This window comes from Falco rusticolus, chromosome 2, assembly GCF_015220075.1.
Source record: "Falco rusticolus isolate bFalRus1 chromosome 2, bFalRus1.pri, whole genome shotgun sequence".
Lineage (NCBI taxonomy): Eukaryota > Metazoa > Chordata > Aves > Falconiformes > Falconidae > Falco > Falco rusticolus.
In genome coordinates this window covers 42,147,588-42,170,431 of record NC_051188.1, presented here as the reverse complement: position 1 = coordinate 42,170,431, position 22,844 = coordinate 42,147,588, and positions in this window count along the sequence as shown.

Genomic DNA, 22,844 nt, shown 5'->3' with positions numbered 1-22,844 from the left:
CAAACTTTGAGAATTCCAAGCTGGTTTGTGGCCAGGTTGGAAATTTACTTATGACTATGATTTGAAGAATCAGTCAGCAATATACAGGCGAGTGGAGGTTACCTTTATTTGGCAGCGCTGGGTGCATGGGGGATTGCTCCACCAAAGTCATGCACACCGAGGGGACTCTTCAGTCCCCCCTTTATACAAGCTACTCATACCTATTCATTAGTTTTTCCAGGAAATTGTTTACATATTCATTACAATTCTGATAATTCATTTACATATCTTGTGCCTGCGCAATGTCCTTGAGGAGTTGTCTCTACGCAGACTCTATTCCTTAGCGGCCATGTTTAAAGTCTTCATCTTCGCCACGTTGCATGTACAACAGAATCTAAGACAAAGTGTACCTTCTAAAGATAACCAACCCAAGGACTTAGCAGTCTGTACATCCATCATGTGGCAATAAGGGTACTTGGACATTTCCCAACTTTTAACTAAACATGGGTGCGTCATCCTTTAGATAAGTGGTACGGCATTCCCTATTCAACTACAGCTAATCACCTCATGACCCTGTAAACAGTGGTCCTAAGTGAGGCCTTTTGAGGTCTCCTGGACCTCAATGGGCTGTGACCAGCATTTCTGTCTGAGTGGGATACCTCTCAGAGCACATAAACTCTCAAGTTCGCAAAGTTGAGAGGACCATTGCCAAATCTTACAATCCAGCCTGGGCCACAACTCCTCAAGACTCAGCCCTTGCCCACTGAGAAATGCCCAGACACTGGAAGTGAGAATTTCACTGAATTCAAGGGGCACTTTTAACAGGTATGCCTATCTTTGTGTCTGTGTGCACGTGTACGTGAATTGGTTTAGATACCCTATAGCAAGTACATTATGAATGTTGCCATCTCATATCTGTAATTAAGTCACTCTTATGATTGTAGTAAATTCTACTGATTCACTTTGTAATTGTTAAATTAGTCAGTAATTAAGTACTGCTAAAATCTTGTGATCCGCCATAAAACTGTGAACAAACCTTAGACTGCTGCTAGATCAAAAGCCTTATAAAAATTCCATCTCTGGTGAATTGATACTTTTACGATATCATGTTAAGATCTTTTGCTGATACCTTGGATAGTAATTCTTTAGGTGATCCTAACTGATTACACAACTAATCCTTTAGATACAAACTGTTGACCAAGTCTAAGAGTAAGATTGGACCTAGCTGCATGTAAGCTCTGATAAGATCTATCAGGAGTTTAGAAAGCAAAAGGGTGTACTCTGAACCTCATGACTCAATGAGAGGGTCTTCCTTACCCTTTTGTGTCTTTGATCTCTATGTAAATCAGTCTAGCTCTATTCTGACTCAATTTCCCTTTAAGAAGTTATAGAGCAAACATTGCCATCAACTTTGTTAAGTCACACTTCTACAAATTCATATTAAAACCAATTTGCTAATACTTCTGATGGTGATTCTTTAAGTGACCTGAACCACTCATTCATAACAAAGGGAGACATGGACATAAGGGAGCAGATCCAGCAAAGGGACACTAAAATTATTAGACTGGAGCATTTGACACATGAGGAGAGGCTGAGAGAGCTGGAACTGTTTATCTGGGAGAAAAGAAGGCTCATGGGAGTCTTATCAGTGTGTATGAATAGTTGATGGGAGGGACTAAGGAAGACAGAGCCAAACTGTTCTCAGTGATGCCCAATGATGGGACAAAATGCAAGGGACATAAACTGATAGATAAGAGATTCCACTTAATCATACACTGCAAAGATGGTCAAACATTGGAGCAGGTTGTCCAGAGAAGTTGTGTATGTCCACGAATTTTCATGGGTAATATTTTGCTGCTTTAGTAATTTGCATTCTCTCTTCCTTTGCCCACATATGAAGCAAACCACTCCAGACTTTCTTAATCAATTGTCCCTAGTATAGTGTTCTTTTTTTTTTCTGGAAGAGTCTTTCAGGTCTGAATCCTGACCATTTATCTGTGAAAGTAGTGGGTGAACAACCTTAACAAGATATATTGCAGTCCAAGACTCAGAAGACTAGGCTTTTATTTCTTATGTCACTTAAGCTTACTATTTCTATGCAAACATTCTGTAAATCGTCACTAAATATAATAATATACATTTCACAGTATTTTTTTAGATTACATTGATTTAAATACCATATTTCACAACGTATTATCTTGCAAGGCTACTATCTTTTCTTTTTAGCACTTTAGAACAGAATATAACATCCTATCCTATATTCAACAATATTATATTTAATTCATCAATTGAATCACATTGTTTCAGCATATACATGGTTTAGGTTACATGATGAAAGTGACCTATATGAGGCTGATAAACCACACACATCAGTAAGGCAAAAGGTGCTAAGGAAATCATTATTCCTCTTACAGTAATAATCAGAAATAGCTGCTATAAAAGGGATGGTGAAGATACCATGTCAAAAAATCTGCCATATGAAGATTTTTCTGATACATGTTAAATAAAGTTGTGGTATGAACAACATGGAGAGAAAGGATGATAAGCAAGCACAATGTGGGCAGTCAAGAAAAGCAGTACCTCCTAACAAGTAAGCTCACTGTAGCAGTTAAGGCAGATATGCAAAATATTGTCTCTCTTCTACAAAAGTAGTAAGAAGTCCCAACTGGGGAAAAATCTGAAGGCTGGACATACAATCTTCCAGCCTTTGTGGTATGAATTTGAACTTTCCAATCTTTGAACTGTCAAGAAGACTGCAGTTCCCATCTACTCAGGTAAAAACAATCACAAGTGACAAAAATTTTTTTTCGAAACATGCATCCTATATGTTTCACAGTCACTGCAGAGGATTTTGACATGATTTTATACCTTTTGTTTGCAAGCTTGATGGAGCATTAGACTTATGTTTCATAGTACTTTCGTTTCCAGTACAAATGTACCTCTTAGAGGATTATGCCGAGAGAAGATTTTGGGAAAGTCAGTCAGAAAGCCTTGCTTTTTGTACACCTTGAGAAATATTACATATAGTACATATTGCACAGTAATAGTACATACATACCTTCTCCTCATTACCTGGTGTCCTGTAAAAGAGACACTCAACCTCTTTTTATTGCTTTTTATTGTTTTTTAAACCCAGGCTAAAATTTTGCAAATTCTTCTTCCTTACTATGTTACTTCTGATTTTTACAATGAAGAATAAAGATAAAATTATATTGAATAATTTGGGAGCAAATAACGGTTTTCAGGATGTTACAAACTACTATGAGTTGGGTGCCAAAACTGTTGTCATAAGTGGAGATCTATCCCCTTTCATTGACAGAAGATTATGTGAAACAGTTGCAATTTCAAAACTAAGTAAATCATTGCTAAAAGAGAGACAGTGACATAGACATTTACAGAATAAAGGAACAGCATCTATTTTTACTCATCTATTTAACCCATTAATAGGGATAAACTCTACTATTACCTGATATACTTTAATGGTAAAGCCCTATCATTTAAAGAGATCTTCCATCATTCCTTTTAGTTCATGGCTTTAAAACCATGAGCTATTGTAACTTACATCTTCTTTTTGGTACATCCTTAACATATAAAGTACAATTTCAGCAGAACTATACTGATTATCCCCCTGGTGTTAGAATATAAAGCAGTAATATATAGTAAAATCATAAGGTCTAATGTGTGCTGCATGAATTCACCAAGTGATTTGTTAAATTAAAGCAAGGCAGGCAATTAAGTGAGCTTCTCTTACTTACTGAAAGGGTTTAAACCAACTGGATGACTATGACTATAACTATGCAGGAAAATAGTGGTTAATTCTCATTTGCTTTACTTATGCTTTCTGAATAATACTAAAAATTAGATGGAAAAAAGATTTCAATTTAAGTACCTATAGCACTGCATATACACACATATATATGTGTATGCATACATCTATAAATACAGCATTTCAATAATGCAAAGAAAAGCCTCACACAGGACATGCCTGAAGAGATTCTTTTTTTCCTCAAATATTTTTCCCTTTCTTTGTTCTTCTACAAAACTGAACACCCTCCCACAACTCTTCACCTTGCAAAAAATTCCCCTAAAACAAAACAAAAAAAACCCTGCTTGTGATCAATGTTTCAGGTCTTCAGCAGCATCAATCAATTAAAACTTCATTCCTAGCTCACCTTACATTGGAAATCAAGCTGAAAATATAGCCAGGTTAAGCTCTTTAAAAGATATCTTGCATTCTGTACAAGGGTAAGGATTTACTATACATTTTAAATACTTAGTATAAAGTTTGGTGCAAAGAAACTTAAGCTCTAGACAAATATGAACTGACAATCTTTTCTTCTATTCTGTACCAAAGAGAAAAATTTCAGACTGTATAATAATATGATAATTAATATTGAAGATTACAATTTTTTCCTGCTACTTATGTACAATTATTTGAGTCTAAATGTTAACAGACTGAATGCAAGATAAATTATTTCTATGTTTGAATTGACTCTTTTGCTTTGGAGCACACACTTATTGTCTAAGAACATGATTTTATGCAATCGCACCATATAATTTTGTTTAAAAAAATCAGTTCAGAGGGGATCAATACAGAAACTGACGGTTACACTAGAGAAAGGAACCTGGGCTTATTTTGAAGAGCTATCAAATCCAAACAGAAGACAAGATAAGCTGCAAAAAGAGCGGAGCTATGTTCATAAGCTTGCCTCAGGCAAACCAAATGTTCAGTTCACATTTACTCCTTATTTGCCACAGAAAGGAACTATAAAAGCTAGAAAAAGAATCTTTGATCATATTTAATTCCTATGGGACCTCACTGTATCTAAAGTGATATGCTATGTATTTGTGATGGGAAGAGTGATCTCTGGAAAGTATCAAGTCCATTCCAACCTCTTGAAGTGGAATTTTGGAATACAGTATTTTGAGGACACAGCACCTTTGGAAATAACAATTCCCTAGGGTATCAGGAAGATGTCGCTCTCACTGTTTTTTAGGTAGTTGGCTTTAATACGCTTCAGCTGCTACTGGAGAGGGGCAAAATCTCTTTATTAACAATGTATCTTCCAAAGTGCTCTCCCTGATTCTTGGGAGGAGTTAGAACCAGCTAACCCCTTAGCAGGGATCTGTTATGTTGACTGAAGTACAGAGCAGTTAGGGAAAAAAACAACCAACCAACAAAAAAAACCCTAATCCTTTACAAGCCCACTCAAAGGCAAATCACAAAATAACAAATCTGCATGATTTGAAATACCCAATAAATGGTTATGGATAATTTGTACAGTCAAACTTACTGCATTTTATTTCCATCATGTTTGCAGTGCAGGCAGATGGAGAAGGAGCTCAAATGCACAGTGTGCATTTAATCTTCTCTGCTATCCATTCTGCCAGTAAGACAGATTATAACAGGTAACAAGTGAAATGGAAAGGTGAGGGAAGAGGATACAGCAGATGAACATAATATTGTTAGAGCTAGCATGACTGCATAGCTGATAAATGAAAGCATGCCCTGTAAGTGAGGGAAGATTTTGAAAGAACGAAGTGCAATAAAATTTCATATTGCCACATACAAGGACTCCCCCAGCCCTAGACCCTCTGGTGAACTTGTATGCAAGCCAGGCCATAACTGGCCAGTTCAGAGAGCATGCCTAAAGTTCACCACCTGGAGCAATGCTGGCAGAAGGGTACACGACAACCAAGTCTGAACAGCAAATAGGGCAGCCAAGCAGATTTCTCGTGAGATACTTGTGTCTACAGAGAGACCCCTCTAGCAGCTGACGGGCCTAGCTGATTTACAGAATGATGATAGCAGAGAATTAGTAGAATGAGGAGCCACTTGAGGAACTTTTCAGAGATCAAATTATTCTTCTTGTATTTGAGTTTGATGAATGAACAACTGTCTCCTTCCTTCACCAGAAGTATGAATTGATGCCACAGGTTTGCTGGCATAAATGTACAAGAGAGGACTAATCCTCATGAAGCTGTCTGAGTTATCACAGAGGCCATAGCTGCACTGTCCAGAGACCAGGGGTCTGAGAGCTGGAGACAGGATGTCCCAGCCAGATGCTGGCAGGACGCATGCTTGTGTATGTGCCTTAGGGGGTGGTGAGATCTGCCAGCAGTCTTTGACCAGGAGCAAGTAAGAGCAGGATCAGGCCGTTTTTGTTGTTTACACTTAGGTCAGTGGTGTTTGGGTGTAACATGATGTCAGTAAAGGCACTGCTATTTGCTCATCTATGGGCAGTTGTTTGTGTCTATAGAAGGCATATGTGTGAGCATTTATGTGCATGGTAGCACAACAGGAAGGACATCTCCCTCAGGTCCTGCAGTCCATTGGTTTCAGTCAGAGCTTAAGGGTTTACACAAACATTGCTGCATCTACATAATTAGGTCAATGAGACAGAAATGATGCAACAGCTAGTGCAATCCACAGAGACAAGGAGAGTATTTAGGTAGTACGACAGTACTTTGAATGCATTTTAATAGACCAAAAGAGCCATAAATTGAAGATAAAAATAGTAATGTATTTCCTGTAACAGATGCAGACTCATATTCCCAACTGTAGCAGTGCAAATGAAATCTTGTGACAAAACACTTTCCCTGGATTAATGCACTATGCAGTAAATATAAATGTTACTACTTCCATTAGGTATTCATTTTTCATTTACAGTAATCAAGTACAGAAGTACATTATGTATAACTATAATCTGGAAAACCAAATTTTCCTGTGAAAACAGTGTGTTCAATTGCTATTATAGCTTTTATATTTTCAATGTTTTAATAGGATCATATGTCAAAATTTTCTACAATTACTCGTCAGGTTTTCAAGTATAGAAATAATTTTACTCAAGGCTTACTAATGATAAATCTTGAGCCAAACATATTAAATCTTTTGCTTAGCAGTATTAGCCTTATTTACTAGATGAATTTGGAAATTAAATGGATTATATCAGTTGTTCCTGTCAGCCATGATTAATTCTCTCAAACAAATAATTAGTTATTTCCATTTCTGTAGAGATGTCATATGCAGAATGCACTCAGCTAATTTTAATTCAGTAATCTCTAAATAAAGTCTCTCAAATGAAGATAACAGAGTATCTTAGCAGACAAAACCCATCTGTGCTAAAATGTATTTGAGAGTAGTAAGTTCTAACATTGCTATACTCCTTCTAGAGTACAAAAGGGCTGTCACTACTGGTGGCACCTGGATTTTTATTTATTTACTGTAGTAATGATTATGAAGTAAAATGGCAGATCCAGATGAAGTACATATGGCCCAATGTTAAATGCATATGGGCAAATTTGTATTATTCATTGTAAAATATTTTTATGTCCAGAGAAAAGAATGCCATAAAAAACCATACTAATATTAAACAACAGAACAATAATAGGTATTGATACTATGCCAGAAAAATAAAATATATTTTCTTTAAAATCAGATGCTCAAAATCATAGCAGCTGAATCAGAATTTTCTTTAGTTACGAGGCAATGGTTACCAAACCTCTGAAAATACACTATTTTCATCACTAGCACCAGCTAGCTGGTAACTAGACCCTTTCACATAAGAGACATTTTGCTTGCTAGGCCAGTTGCTTACTTGCTTCTAGAAGCATACTTTAAATAGCATACTTTAAGTTTTGGAGTGACAGTTGTCATCACATCAGGCTTGCTTAGTAAATAGAGGAAAATATTGCCTTTCAGTTTCATTCAAATTCACACCCTTTATACTTTCAGAGGAGAAATGACAACCTTGGAGCAACTGAGGATTTTGTATATATATCTTGTAATACCATAAACTTGTAAAATATTAAGTATTTTACTGCAATTCAGATGCCAGCTATTTAACAGCTCAGTTTTTAATGACATAAGGTTAGGTGTTAAACTTTCAAAGCAATCCAAAGGGATTTATTGGTATTATTACTGGATTTGAAGGCAAGTCAGAGACTTAATCCCCATGTACATCTCTGTTAAAAAAAAATAAATGAAAAAATCTAAAGAACTCTGAACAAAGAAGAGGATGTATATGTAACAAAATTTAACCTTGAAAGAAGGTAGAACAGTCCTATCATCTAGTGTTTGTGTTATTTTAACAGTGTATCTTGTTTCATCTGTTCACCAAAATTTGAGCTGAACAGAGCCGGCAGTTCTCTAAGGACATTATTCCTGGAGTGCAACTGCTCTTGATTCCCACATTTAAAACTGGGCAAGGAAGGCAGAAGACCAACATGGCTGAGTAAAAACATCTTATTCAAACTAAAATGTAAGAAGGAAATGCACAGGGACATGTATTCTGGGAAAAATATAGGGACACTACCTGGATTTGCAGGATAAGTCTAAGAAAGCTAAGGTATAGTTGGAGCTGAATTTGGCAAGGGCTGTGAAGAATAATAAGCGCCCCTACAGGTATGCTGGCCAGAAAAGGAAGATTACAGAAAATGTACTCCCCTTTAGTAAATAAGACAGGAAAAGTGACAATGAACATGGAGCAGGCTAAGGCACTCAACAATATTTTTGCCTCAGTTTTCAATGGTAATCTCTCTTCCCACATCTCTCAGGCTTCTGAACCTCAAGGCAAGGATTGCGGGAATGAAGTCTTTCCTATCAAAAGTGAAGATCAGGTCGAGACCACCTGAGGAACCTGAATATATATAAGTCCATGGGACCCAACAAGTTACAACACAGAGCCCTGAAGGAATTGGCAGATGCATTGCTAGATGACTCACCATTGCATTTGAAAAGTCATGGCAGTCAGACTATGTCCCCAGTGACTGGAAAAAAGGGAAATATCGCACCCATGTTAAAAAAAGGGGAAAAAAAAGGACCCTGAGAACTACTGACTGGTCGTCCTCACCTCTGCCCAGTAAGATCATGGAACAGATCCTCCTGGAAGACATGTCAAAATATATGGAGGACAGGGAAGTGACTAGAGATAGCCAACATGCTTCACAAAGGGCAAAAATGTTCCTGACTAATCCAGTGGCCATCTATGATGGAACTGAAACAGCAGACGGGAAGAACTATAGGTGTCATCTACCTGGACTCCTGTAAGGACTGTGATACAGTCTCCTGAAACATTCTTGCCATGAAGTTGGAAAGATATGGTTTTGATGGATGGACTGTTAGATGGGTAAGAAACTGGATGAGTGATCATGCCCAAAGGGTTATAGTCAATTGCTCAATGTCCAAGTGGAAACCAGTAAAGGCTGGTGTTCCTCAAGGGTCCATAATGGGTCCATGCAGCTTAATAACTTCATCAATGACATAGTGAGATTGAGTGCACTGTCAGCAAGTTTGCAGATTTGCTCTTACCACCAAGCTGAGTGGTGCAGTTGTTTTGCTAGAGCAGGGGTCCTCAAACTTTTTAAACAGGGGGCCGGTGTGCAGATGAAGCGGCAGGCAGTCATCTGTGGCTGCTTGGTTCCCCCCCCCCCCAACTCCCAGCAGGGGGAGGTGTCTGTAAATACTGGGGGCCAGATTGAGGACCCTGGAGGGCCGTATCCAGCCTGCAGGCCGTAGTTTGAGGACCCTTGTGCTAGAGGGAAGGGATGCAATCAAAAAAAGACCTTGACAGGCTTGAGGAGTGAGCCCATGTGAAGCTCATGAAATCAAGTATAAGGTGCTACACCTGAGTCAGGGCAATTCCCAGAATCAATACAGACTGGAGGATGAAATTGATTGAGTTAGCCATGGGGAGAAGGACTTGGGGATACTGGTGGATGAAAAATTTGACATTAGCCAGCAATGTGCACTTGCAGCCCAGGAAGCCAATTGTATCCTGGGCTGCACAAAAATAGGTGTGGCCAGCAGGTCAAGGGAGGTGCTGTCCCCGCTTTATCCTGCTCTTGTGAGACCCCATCTGAAGTACTACGTCCTGTTTTGGGGTCCCCAGCACAAGAAAGCATGGGTCTGTTAGAGTGGACTCAGAGGAGGGCCACAATAATAGTGAGAGAGCTGGAACACCTCTCCTACAAAGAAAAGCTGAGAGAGTTGGGATTGTTCACACTGAAGAGGAGAAGACTCTAGGGGGACTGGATTGATGGAGAGAGGCTTTTTTATCAAGGCCTGTAGTGATAGGACTAGGGGCAATGCTTTTAGACTGAAAACAAGTAGGTCTAGATTGGACATAAGGAAGAAACTTTATACGACAGGGCTGGTGAAACATTGGAACAGGGTGCCCAGATAAGCTGCAAATGTCCTATCACTGGAAGTGTTCAAGGTCAGGTTATAGGGGTCTTTGAGGAACCTTATCAGGTGTTGCTGCCCATGGCAGGGGAGCTGGACTAGATGATCTTTAAGGGTACCTTCCAAAACAAACCATGCAATAATTCCATGGTGTAATAATGATAGTTAAAGACTCTAAATTTTAAGGGTGGTTAGATTATTTTTTTTTTCAGTTGTGGGGGGAAAAGCCTTGTACAAATGTATGGGAAGTTATTTAGAAATGTAGAACTTTTGTTTTACTCTTTCTTTTGGGAACATATTTTCAACCACTATAAGAAGGTGGGTTTCCCCTCTGTGCACAACCTTCCTGTGGGAACTGAGCATGCTCTATCTTTAAGTGCACCTCTGCCACTCCTAACACCTTACTGATGCATACACTGCTGAGAAAGGACTCCATGGGCTCATGTTTGCACAATCAAGGTGTGGTCCTTGCACTGTCACCCTGAGTATTGCACCCTGCAGTGCCACCCCACTCACCAAAGTGCAGCTGCCTCATACTGCCCCATGGCTGCTCTGTCCTGAAAGGGTTGGGGCACTGCAGGGTGACTTCCAGCAGTGTCAATCCAGGTTTGACTGCTGCTGCTTACATTGCAAGATCTCTGAGCTCTGATTTATTTTCAAGTTGCCTCTTTTGTTTCAAAAGTCTCTGGTAATTCCTGGTTACTGTTTAATCCAGCAGATTGGTCATATTCCTTTTTACATATAAAAGCTTGTCTTTGGGCAGACATCCTCCAGAGAGTTTTGAGTACTTCCTTCACACTCCATTTTTTACCCTCATTTTTCCCTGAACAGCTGTTTTTTGCCAGTTATGGGCTGTGTGAGCTGCCCTAGAGATGCTGGCCTACACTGTAGTATTCCAATGAGATTGTATAAAAAAAATTACTTTTCAGCGTATAAATGGTCATCTAACATTTTTGAAACTCTTTTTCCATAAGATCACTGGACCATGGATAGACTTGATTTGAAGTAATATTCTTACAAGCAATATTTCAGTAGTGCTTGTAAGAATTACTTTTGGGAATGAATTAAATGTAGAACATAACAAAATTTGTGGTTTCTATTCTCTTGTTTTCACTGTGGGTTGAGTATGTATAGAAAAGACACCTTTAGTAAAGAAAATAACACATCTAGGAGTTGTGCTTTATAAGGACATTTCTTGATATCTGCAATAAATATAAATAAAAATCAATTTATCTCACTTTGTAAGTCTCAGATGATTCAGCAGTTTTTTATGCCTCCTAGAACTCTTCGCTGATCGTAAGTTTTTTCTGGTATGAAGGAAATCTTAAAAATGTTTTTAGTAACTTCAAGAAGTGTTCACCAATTTATTTCTGAGTTACAGGACTAACTCTGAAATGTATATTCAAATCACTCAGCAACTAAAAACATGTGTTGGATAGTAATTCCTCCAAGGTGGCTCTTAGTGCCGAAAAGGGATGTGAAACTATTTACTGCAGTCTTGTAGTCTTTGGTAAACATAAAATCAGTATCTTCCTAAAATGTCTGAGTGGTCACTAAATGAGAGTGGAAGTGTTGCCATTTCTTATGCTACAATCCTATTCCAGTAGAGGATAAGCACCCAGAAATACCCTGTATTCCAATACAATAAAATGCATTAAGTTTAATTATAGTTTAGAGCTATATGATTTTTCTCAGATATCATGTTTCCTCCTAAGGTAGTTCCCCTCTGATTTCCTCCTTCTCCAGCAAAAGCAATGGTGAAAATTTGTAGGGCTTTGGTCAGCATTTCTAAATTACCTGCATTACCCTCACTCCAATGTATTTTACTGTCTCTCCTTTGAATATGCCCATGCAATAGAAATGAATAGTTTTAGCTCGAATTATATCTCTTCTCATTTTCACCATCTGTCTTACTCTGTTTGCACAAGTGGTCAGTACTGAATGTGTTTTGCAAGTAAAAGCATCTCTAGTGATTAGGATGGACTAATACAACATGACTGATGTATTAAAAGTTGGTAGAAAATCTTTTCCCTTTCACACTGAGTCTAGAAGTTAGTGACTTTTACTAAGTGGCATTAGAGATTATAAGGTTCATACCATCTAATTTTAATCATCCAGTTGTAGTATTCTGACATCTCTGATGGTAATTTTCTTTCACTCTATGAGCTACATAGGGAATTAAGAAAACCTCAGTCTCATCTCAGTTACATATTTAAGGTAGCCCAAAGCACAGTGTGTATAGTCCATTTGGTTATCCATTTTTGCTGACACTCAAGATATGAGCTATTGTAGGCTGCCATTTCCCACTCTCCTCCACACATTAAAAACAACATTTGTGCTCAGAGGTGGGGTGGAATTACTAATGTTTTCTTTCAGTTGGTGTTTTCAGAACAGACTTCTGGAATTCTGCGATCCCCTGGGATCCATGGTTGTATTGGGTTTCAGTGGCAAGGTTTGGGTTGCCAGGGGGCTAGAGGGGTAGCTTCTTTCAGAAACCGTTAGAAGTTTCCCCTATGTCTGATAAAGCCAATGACAGCTGGCTCCAAGACAGCTGTTGGCTAAGGCTGAGCCCTTCAGCAACAGTGGTAGCACCTCTGGGATGATGTATATAATAAGGGGAAAAAAACCTGTGCAAGAGCAATTACAACCAGAGAGAGGAATGAGAACATGTGAAAGAACAGCTCTACAGACACTAAAATCGGTGCGGAAGGAAGGGCAGGAAGAAGTGTTCCAAGTGGCAGAGCAGAGATTCCCCTGCAGCCTGTGGTGAAGACTAGGGTGCGGCAGGCTGTCACTTTGCAGCCCATGGAGGTTAACGGTGGAAGACCCCATGCCAGAGCAGGTGGATGTGCCCAAAGGAGCTTGTGACCCTGTGGGAAGCTTGCATTGGAGCAGTTCTGGCAGGACCTGTGGCCCCATGAAGTGAGGAGCCCACAACTGAGAAGATTTGCTGTCAGGACTTGTGACACTGTGTGGGACCCACACTGGAGCAGTCCGTCCCTGAAGGGCTGCACCCGGTGGAAGGGACCCACACTGGAGCAGTTCATGAAGAACTGTAGCCTATGGAAAGGACTCACACTGGAAAAATTCTTGGAGAGCTGTCTCCCATGGGAGCAACTCCAAGTTGGAGCAGGGGAAGTGCATGAGGAGTCCTCCCCCTGAAGATAATGAAGCGGTAGAGACAACATGCAATGAACTGGCTGAAACCCTCGTTCCCTGACACCCTTTGTCGTTGCGGAGAGAGGTAGAGAAAATGGGAGTAAAGTTAAGCTGAAGAGGAAGGTGTGGGGGGAAGATGTTTTTAAGTTTTGGGGTTATTTCTCATTGTCCTACTCTGATCTGATTGGTAATAAACTAAATTGTTTTTTTTTTTCCACAAGTTGAGTTTTGTTTGCCCATGACTGTAACTGGTGAGTGATCTCTCCCTGTCCTTGTGTTGTCCCTCAAGTTTTTTGTTACATTTTTCTCTCCTGTCCAGCTGAGGAAGGGGAGGCATAGAGCGGCTTTGGTGAGACCCTGGTGTCCAGCCAAGATCAGCCCATCATGACAGTGATTTAATACTGGTGCTGGGGAGGAGATAATGTAATCAGATAACTAACAGAAATTAGTAATGGATTCTGCTTTTAAAGGACTAACACCAGACAGATGATAATCCTTTTATTTGAAGAAAAATCTCCTTTCTTCTATTTTGCCCTCCATGTGCATGCCACTGAACAAGCTTTTCACAGATTGCCATACTTGCCATTAATTAACTGGTCTCTAGTCATCGGAATCTCCCATGCAAAGCAAACAAACTATAAAATACAGACCTATTCTTTCAGGCTTAGATCTGCTATGTTAGTGCATTAGCAGAGCAGAGAACATTTCTGGGAAATGTAATTCAGTCCTTATATTTTGGGCAAAAATGGAACAAACTGTAGCATGGTTCTGGATTGGAACAACTAACATTCTCCCAGACAATTCCTGGGCAGAGCTCAGGAGCTGCTATGGGCCAAAATCACCTTCATGCTAAGTAGTTTCTGAGTGAAGACAGTTTATGGTATGAATATGGGCTGTTGGCATCAGTAAGAGACTGCGCCAGTGAGGCCCACCATTGCCACAGCAGATGTGTTGTCTCAACATTGCTAAACTCATGCCCTCACCACAGTGAATACATTGTTAAGGCAGGAAGATAACACCACTGCCACAGAAGAGCTTTAAGGCAGAAGATAACACGACTGCCACCACAGAGACTTATCTATACCTTGTTGAGAAGGAAACCGGCTGATGCCATGGAGTAACAGGGGAGGCTGATCCTGCAAAACTAACCAAACCCCTGTGCATGTGCCCAGGACTTGGGGTCAGGGCGGTCAAGGTGCCTGGAGGGCCCCTGAGGAATGTGGACACGTGCACCATTGTTGGGTGGGGGTGTGGTTGAGCAGAACAGCTTGTAACAACTCTATAAAAAATGGAATCAACTAACATGGGACGGAACGTTCCCCCACCAGACTTGAGATGAATTGGGACTGTCAGAATGCCGCAGCTCCGGGGTGGTAGCTATCGCTCGAACTCTTTCCTTTCTTTCCTTCCTTTCTCTCTCTTTCTTTCTCACTCTCTTTCCCTTTGCATTCACGGATTTATTGTTGGGCAAATAAAGTTCCTTGGCTCTTGACTCTGTTTTGAGTCTTAATTCTGTTCCCAAGAATACAAACAGAACTACACTCTGGTCTCAGACCAGCATGCAACAGCATCAGTGCCAGAAAAACAGTTCTGGGCATGTTTAACTTAGTGACAGCTGAGGTACTATTTTAGGGGATTAAATAACCGCTGCAGGTCTTCAAAGTTATATCTCTCTTGTAACCTTACTATAGATGTATGTTATGATACAGTTGAAGAATACTAATAAACCAAGTAGGGAGTTGCATAATAACGTGCAGATTGTAGGTGGAAAAGAGAGGGGAAACTTTGCTGGAAGATCAAAGATGCAGAAAACAGGAGTGGTAGAAGGGTTAGTATAGGTCATCTGTAATTGTACCACTTAGTTCAGGACTAGCCTATATCTATACAATAAACTTACTCATCAGAAATTGGTGATCTGTACTTAGAGAAGCAATTGGAGCTTGAAGGTTTGTATTATGCTCACCCAGGGGCACTCGAGAGTGAAGAATCATGAGGTAAGTAGCATTCTGAAACTCCTTATCATTAGTAAAATTAAGGAATATTTATGGAGAACTAGCTTAACAGAATGCTTAAAAGTAGAGATCTGTTAGTTTCTTTTATTTAGTTTTCACAAGATAGGTAAAAATACAAAGCATCATGTGAGATCTAGACCATGTCACAGAAGTCTCATCAGGTAGGAATCCTCTGTATTTTTCATTTTAGCCAGTGTGGGTTCCATATATAGTCAAAGAGTCAGGGATCAAATGAAATTATTCTTAAAAGTGAGAATTGTATTACATCTTTATTATTCATTTTCTTACTGATATTTGCAACGTTACTGCTAAAATTGTGGGGTATTTGTTTTCAAATATTCCATTTTAAGCTGTGTTGAAATTACTGGACTTTGTTCATTAATTACAACAAGCTTTAGATGAACTTCCCGTTAAAAAGAGATCATCTTGAAGAAAAATGTATAACTTTGATTAGCTTAGGCACTACTTAAATATGTTAATATTTCAATACATAAGTAAAATAATTTTTTAAGTCCCTGGTATGGAGAATTTACCATCAAAACCTCTAAAACAATACTTTTTTTTTAAAAAAAATCTGTGTTCAATATCCATAACCTGCATTTTAACTAATTTATTCTTTTCAAACACAGATATAATAAAAATAAATTCAGACTTCTCTGAATGAATATTTGTAAATTTCCGCTACTAGCTATTTATAAAAAAAAAGCCTTTTTCAAAGTAATTCAGTTTCTTTAGCTTTATAGTTAGCTTAATTATAATTAGTATTTCTTGTTTTAATCAGGTGATAACAGCCTCTAATTTTTTATTTCAATATATTTTCTCTTTCTCATTTATACAGAAATTGTGTATTACTTTTATTTTCCATTCTAAAACAAAGCAGGTAATATAGTCCAATTTTAAAATAAATTCTTGGGTTAGTGCAATTTTTATGGGACATTAATTTTTTCATACCATTGCAGTCTCCCGACTTTCAGAATGTGTTTCCTTTTGCTCTTGCTTGGTACTATGTACACAGCAAACCTGATTGCTGTTCTTTCTCAGTTCTCACATTCCTCCTAGTTATTGTGTTTTTCTGTAATGAGCAACTTTTTTTCTGAGCCTTCGGGCAGCTCAAATGACACTCCAGTATTTAGACATAGAATTTTCTTTAAGGTATTTTCATATGAAAATATACCGCTGAGTTACAAAATATTTTTTGTCCATGTAATCTGCATATTTGAAGTTAATTATGCAGTTTAGCTCACCCTCTGGTTAAGACTGGGATATTCACTCCAAACTCAGACATGAAAGTGTATTTGTTGATGAAGTCTGAAATTAGCAGAGCTCCATTACAAATGACAGAGATATATTTGGTACAGTAAGAGGAATCTGGAATGCTATTCAATTCTCAGTACTGGCGCACATTTGGTCATCTGAGAGGCATGTATTGCCATTTTGTATCTCTTTTTAGAGCACACAACTTCTCTAGGATACGTCGTATCTCCAGTCCTATGTGACAATCTCCTATGACATCTTAGATGCACTAAATATCCACGTTTATGTAACTGAAATGAGGTTCAGACCACTACAGACTACAGACAATACGTCATAATTTTAGGCAACTTGAATTGTCGTCTCAGTTTGAACTGATCCCTCTCTCAATAGTAATAATACCATCAACAAGTGTATGTTTCTGTGGTGTTTAATCAACGTGGGCATATTTACAAAATATCAGCTACACAAAATAATAAACATTGTTTCTTGTTTCTTCCTTCTGCAGAATGGATATTAAAAGAAAAACTGCCCATGGTTGCCCCAAGAGATTCAAACTTTCTCTGCAACCAAAGCAAGAAGATATAAAGCTCCTTACGACATTATCCTTGAGATCCTTGTTAATTATTTCTTTTTCCTTAGCTAAAGGAAAAAATAAAGACAAGTGTTCTGAACTGTCTGGGCTGGAACTGTTATAACCAAAAAAGGAGAGTGAAGAAGTATCAAACTTCTGAAGTTTAATTTTAGCTCTTATGAAATTCCAGCTAACACATCTTTCCCCAGACAATAGCAGTTTTGCAGGAACAAGTTCAGACATTACTTTCTTGTTAGTGGAAACAACATTCTTATGAGAATTGCTGTGGCATATGTAATGTAATGTGAAGTGTAATCTCAGTTGGCATTGTTGAATGGAAAACCTAAAATTGTTTAAAGATGATCGTGAGCTGTATCTGCAAAAGAGATGATCTGCCTAAGACAGCCAGAAGCTTATTTGAAGAGCTTCTACGTAAACAACATCAGAAAAGGTGGATGCCAGCTGTTTGTAGGTTGTGTATTTGGTGCTCAGAATTGTGATAGCCTTTAGATCAATCAGTTATAAGCAGACTTGAATGGAAAGTGGTTTTCCATATTGAGATTTTTTTTTGTAATTTGGAAAAAAAGTATTATTGAAAATATTGGGATGTATTTGTCGTGTAACAGGAATACACTCAATATTTAGACCCATGTTCAAGTCATGTCTCTGAGTGAGGCAAACTATGGATCTAAAGGTGGGTTTTCCCGTATCATAAATAGCATAGCTGTGTGTTGTTGGTTATTCCAATTTCTCCTCCATGATTAGTTTAAAACAGAAATATTGTCATAGATTTAGTAATACTGTTCCTGGAAAAGTTTAGCTGCAGCTGATATACTTAGGAAAGCATGAATTACTTAAAATTTAAAAACAAAACCAAACCAACCAACCAACCAAAAGGAAATCCTACCATCTTTTTCCTTCCTTCTAGAACATCTTGCAAAAAAGTACTTTGCTTCAGTAAATAATGTTAGACTTGACAAAAAATTAACTACATTGTGGAGAAATCTACTGAAGGGTCATACTTGAACTGGTCTTGGTCAATGTGGCTTCATCTCATTCAAAGTTTAAATGAACTTTGTTTCCTTTAAAGGCTAAGTCATAGTTATGAATTAAAAGCTACATATTACAAATGTTTACTATGTACATGATCATACTGCTTTTGAATACAAATCAAATAAAGATCATATCAGTTCTGAAGTCAGTTTAAACTAACCTGGGTCTAAAGAGGATACTCAGATAGTTGTCTGCAATTTAAAACAATAGTTCCTTTCAGTTTTCAGCAGCTTATTTACAGTATGTGAGACAATGTTATTTCTAGCACTTCATCTGCTTGACCAAACTACATAAGGAAGCTTAAGGTTATTTAAGGTGGTTTGTTCTTACGTAACTTCTAAAAATAATTAAAAATGTGTCATACAAGGACCAGACAGCCTAGGAATTGTAATCATCTGAAAGGGGAAAGTATTTGAAACAAGATTTGTATACTGAGAGGGAAGGATACAACACAGAGAAAGTATTTCCAGAGGCAGAAAGAGAAGGCACCTGAATGTCAACAAGATGGATTAAAATTACTTCATTGTGTTGTAGCCATACAAACAGCTATGGACTTTGACGTGATATTTGGTCAGGTAGCTGAGCATGTGTGAGTAGGTATCAGTGCTTCCTTAAGTCACAAGAATGAGGCATCTTAGCTTACTGAGCTGGAAATACTGGAGTAAAAGGCTGACATAGGCCCACAGTATGGCCTTCAATGTATTGCCATGTAGTTGTTAGAGATACAAATTCTGTCAAATAAAGCACAACCAGACAGGTGTTACAGGGGAAAAGACAGAAAAAAAAATATGGTAGATATTGAAGAACCAAAGTTTTATGAAGAACTAGCAACTTGCAGAAACCAATCAGTGAGCAACAATTCAGAGCAGTCCACCAACAAGCAAAGGCCAACCTATCCGGAAGATGCTATTCACCTCATAAAACTCGTCAGCCCCAGCCCAAAGGGCAGCATTACGACTCTACCTTTGGGGACACTTGACTGTGGAGGACCTCTGAGGGTTTCCAGGACCAAGTTCTCACTTCTGGAGCTGCTGCTGCTCTCATGTTCAGCTGCCTGCACCTCCTGGCCCCTGATATCCAGAACTTCTGTCAGCAAGGAAATAGGAAGTAGAGATAACCACTTTTCTGTAACTTTGAAGCATTCTTTGTATTGTTAATTGTTTTGGCACAGTGGCAATAAATATCCAAACTCCTTCACACAGATCCAGTTATTGCATAGCAGTTAATGTGTATTTAGTTTGTTCTCACCTAAACTACAACACAAAGGCAGAGCATATGTTATAAATTATTGCTGAAAGATTATTGTGTGATTAATATATGTCCATCACAATTTTGTATATATATCCTCCATATATTACTTTTGTTCTTAAATAACACATTACACATAACAAAAAGGTAGTAAATATTAAGTCTCCATTTAGTTATATTTATTCTCACACCTCGGGAAAGTTTCCTTGGGTAATTTTTTTATTTTGATACTGTAAAAATTGATGTAACATAATATCAAGATCATTGGTTATGACTATACTATCTAATACCTGAAATTCAACATTTGTACAAGCTTAAACTATTTTGCATACCAGTTATTTAAATTTACACTTTTAATCTGATTTATAAGATTTTGTGCTGAAGAATATGAAATTAGGCCAGTGCTACTTATTAAATGTGCAATCAAGTATGAATATTCCAATTGCATTTGTGAATAGATGAAAAGATTATTCACAATAAGATGGCAATTATAATCAAACACAGGTTTTTACCACATAAGGGAAAGGTCTTGGTAGTGTTACATTTCAATTCTAATAGAAATAATGCTATATCAACTATATTATACTTCATGGACACTTGATTCTTCACCTTCAGAAGACAACAGAAAATTCAAACATACCTGGAGAGTACTGAGGGTATATTAACTTTGATTTTTTTTCAATATTCAAGAGGAAAAAATACTTAGTTAAACATGGGATTTCACTCATCTAAATGTATTTAGCCAAAAATTAGTTTTGTTTTAAAACAGGACAAAAAGAACTAGTAAAGGTTCCTGTCCCTGCTTAACAGACCCTGCATTTCCAGGTTTGAAGTACATACTAATCTTTAAACTTAAAGTGTATAGACACATAAAGCATCTAGATGAATTCCCTTTCAAGGATATACACAAAAATTCCAAAGCTTTGGTACTCTGCCAGAGCTTCTTTAAAGACCAACAGTTAGTAAATGCAAGATTAAAACAACATTTTTTGGAGTGACACTATGTGACAGTCTTTCTTGGAATACATTGGTGGCCCAGGCGACCTCCTGAGGACCCTTCAGCCCTCTTGCACAACCCCTAGTGCTGAGAGCACTGGGGATATAGCTACTGTGAAAATGTACTTGGAATGATCCTGTGCAAACTAGTTTCCATATAAATGAGGTATTTAAAACCACTTTCTGTATCTTCATCTGCATGTCCAGAAAAAAAACCCTAGAATTCTAGTTTGTATCTCTCTCTTTCTGTTCATCTAGCTACAGACAGATCCATAGGTGTAGGTATATTACGTCTTTAATCCAGTTTAGGTAAATCCATCAGGTAAATTGTTCTTTATCAAATACAACCTATTGATTTTCATGGACATTCAACATATTCCATAAAAGAAAGTTTCTCTGCAGTTCAGTGAACATCTAGGGCCAAATGACCTTCACAGTTCTCATTAGTAAGGAAAAATATCAACAATTCTACAGTGCAGAACAACACTTTTTAGAAGGTACCTGACAGAAGCTGCAGTTGTGCCCTTTTAAAGCACAAAAGAAAAGAGAAGCGGAGTTTTACTTTTTTTCTCCTTTCTTTTGTGTTTCATTGATTTGATATTCTAATTTGTCAACTTCTTTTTTAAGTGTAGCTATTTCTGCATATGTTTCTATGTGCATTTCCCAAAAACTCCAAATGTGTTATGCTCCAGACCTTTAAGAAGTTACAGTACATACAGGCTGCAGCTTAAAATAACTTTAGATAGAGAATAATTCATCAGTAGGATCTTATATTCCAAAATGTGTTTAAATTACTGTTGTCTTCATGGTTTGAATGAAAAAATCCCTGTAGTGCTTATTTCACTATAGGGTTTTTGATTACCTTTTTGTAAATAGCTTTGGCCTTCTTTTATAAAATGTGCAGGGGGGTTATCTTTTCCAGGTGATTTACCATGGTTAATTTTTTAAAGAATAAATTCAATACTTCTTTTAACTCATATTTGTATGATATTGTTATGTTTTTGAAGACTTTGGAAAAGTGGTGATAAACAGTGTCAAAAATGCAGACATATCTTTAGTAGCTTAAATCTATATAGAATTTCATTGAAAAAAAAACCAAACAGAAAAATGTCTATTTCAACCTTGATGAACTATGAGTACAAAAAATAAATAAAAGAAAATATTGCATGCCCATACCAACCTGATTGTTTCTCCCTAGAGAAAACTAGCACTTTACTGTTTCCATTATAACATCTCACAAATGTTTGATTTGGAGCACTTAGTTAAAAGTTTGTAGTTCAATTAACTCAATTTCTGTTCTAAAAATACATTTCATTTGACCTAACTGTCTCTAAATCCTCTCTAAAAATAATACTTGTAAGTTATTAACTTTAATTTCCTCTATAGCAAACATTTTCCACACAAAATATGCTCAGTTTTCAAAGAACTACAGCTACTGTGTAACAGCATTGTGAAACACGCATCCCACATGCACTATAGATTTAATGAAAAAGTAGTTCCTTTCTATATTCTTCACTTTTCTTCTCTCTACTAACACAGAAGAGGAAGAAAGGTACATTTTTAAAGAACTATTTTAAAAACCTATTACCAAAAAAGCGCAAAAATCAATGGTTCCTTCCATAAAAGTCATGCGGGCAAACAGAAAAGCAGAATACTTTGTGAGTGACTGTACATCAGATGGCAGAAATCAATAGTTTCTGTAAAGAAGGTATCCTTAGGGATAGAAAGCGTCAAGATATGAATAGAACAGTAGCTTCTGTGCCTGGCATCTGCAGAACTGATAATACAGTTTCTAATCCCTGCCCAAGAGTGGGTAAAAAAAATACACTGTTTCCAAAGTTTTAATGATCCAGGGTGAATACATTACACTATGTTTCCTGCTGAGCGGCTTGAGCCCTTCTTTACCTGAGGGATATGTTAAAAGACCAATAAAATAATTCAGAAAACCATGCAGTTTAACCAGCAGGATTGGAAAGATGTTTACCATTCCTTCTGAATCCTCTAATGACTGCTGAAATCCCAAATACTTACCTCAGATAGCAGCTTGATTTTTCAGTAGCAAAGATTATGTTGGTATGAAGGAAGAAAAAGATTTTATGTAGTTTTTGTAAATCAGTTTTGTGCATTAAGCCCACCCTGAAGTATAAAACCCCAAACATAGAGCTTCCTAGTGTCTAGGAGTGTTGTCACTCCCTGACAGTGTTGTGGCTCCACATCTTTATTACCAATTTATCTTTTTCCATGTTCCAGGTTTCATGTAAAGGAAAACTACATCTGCAGGGTAATAGTGTGCCCCAGATGATAACATCATACTCTGCTGGCCAGGAACCATTCTGCTCTGCCAAACCTTGAGGGAACGGTGGTGTGTCCCCTGCATTCACTTAATTTA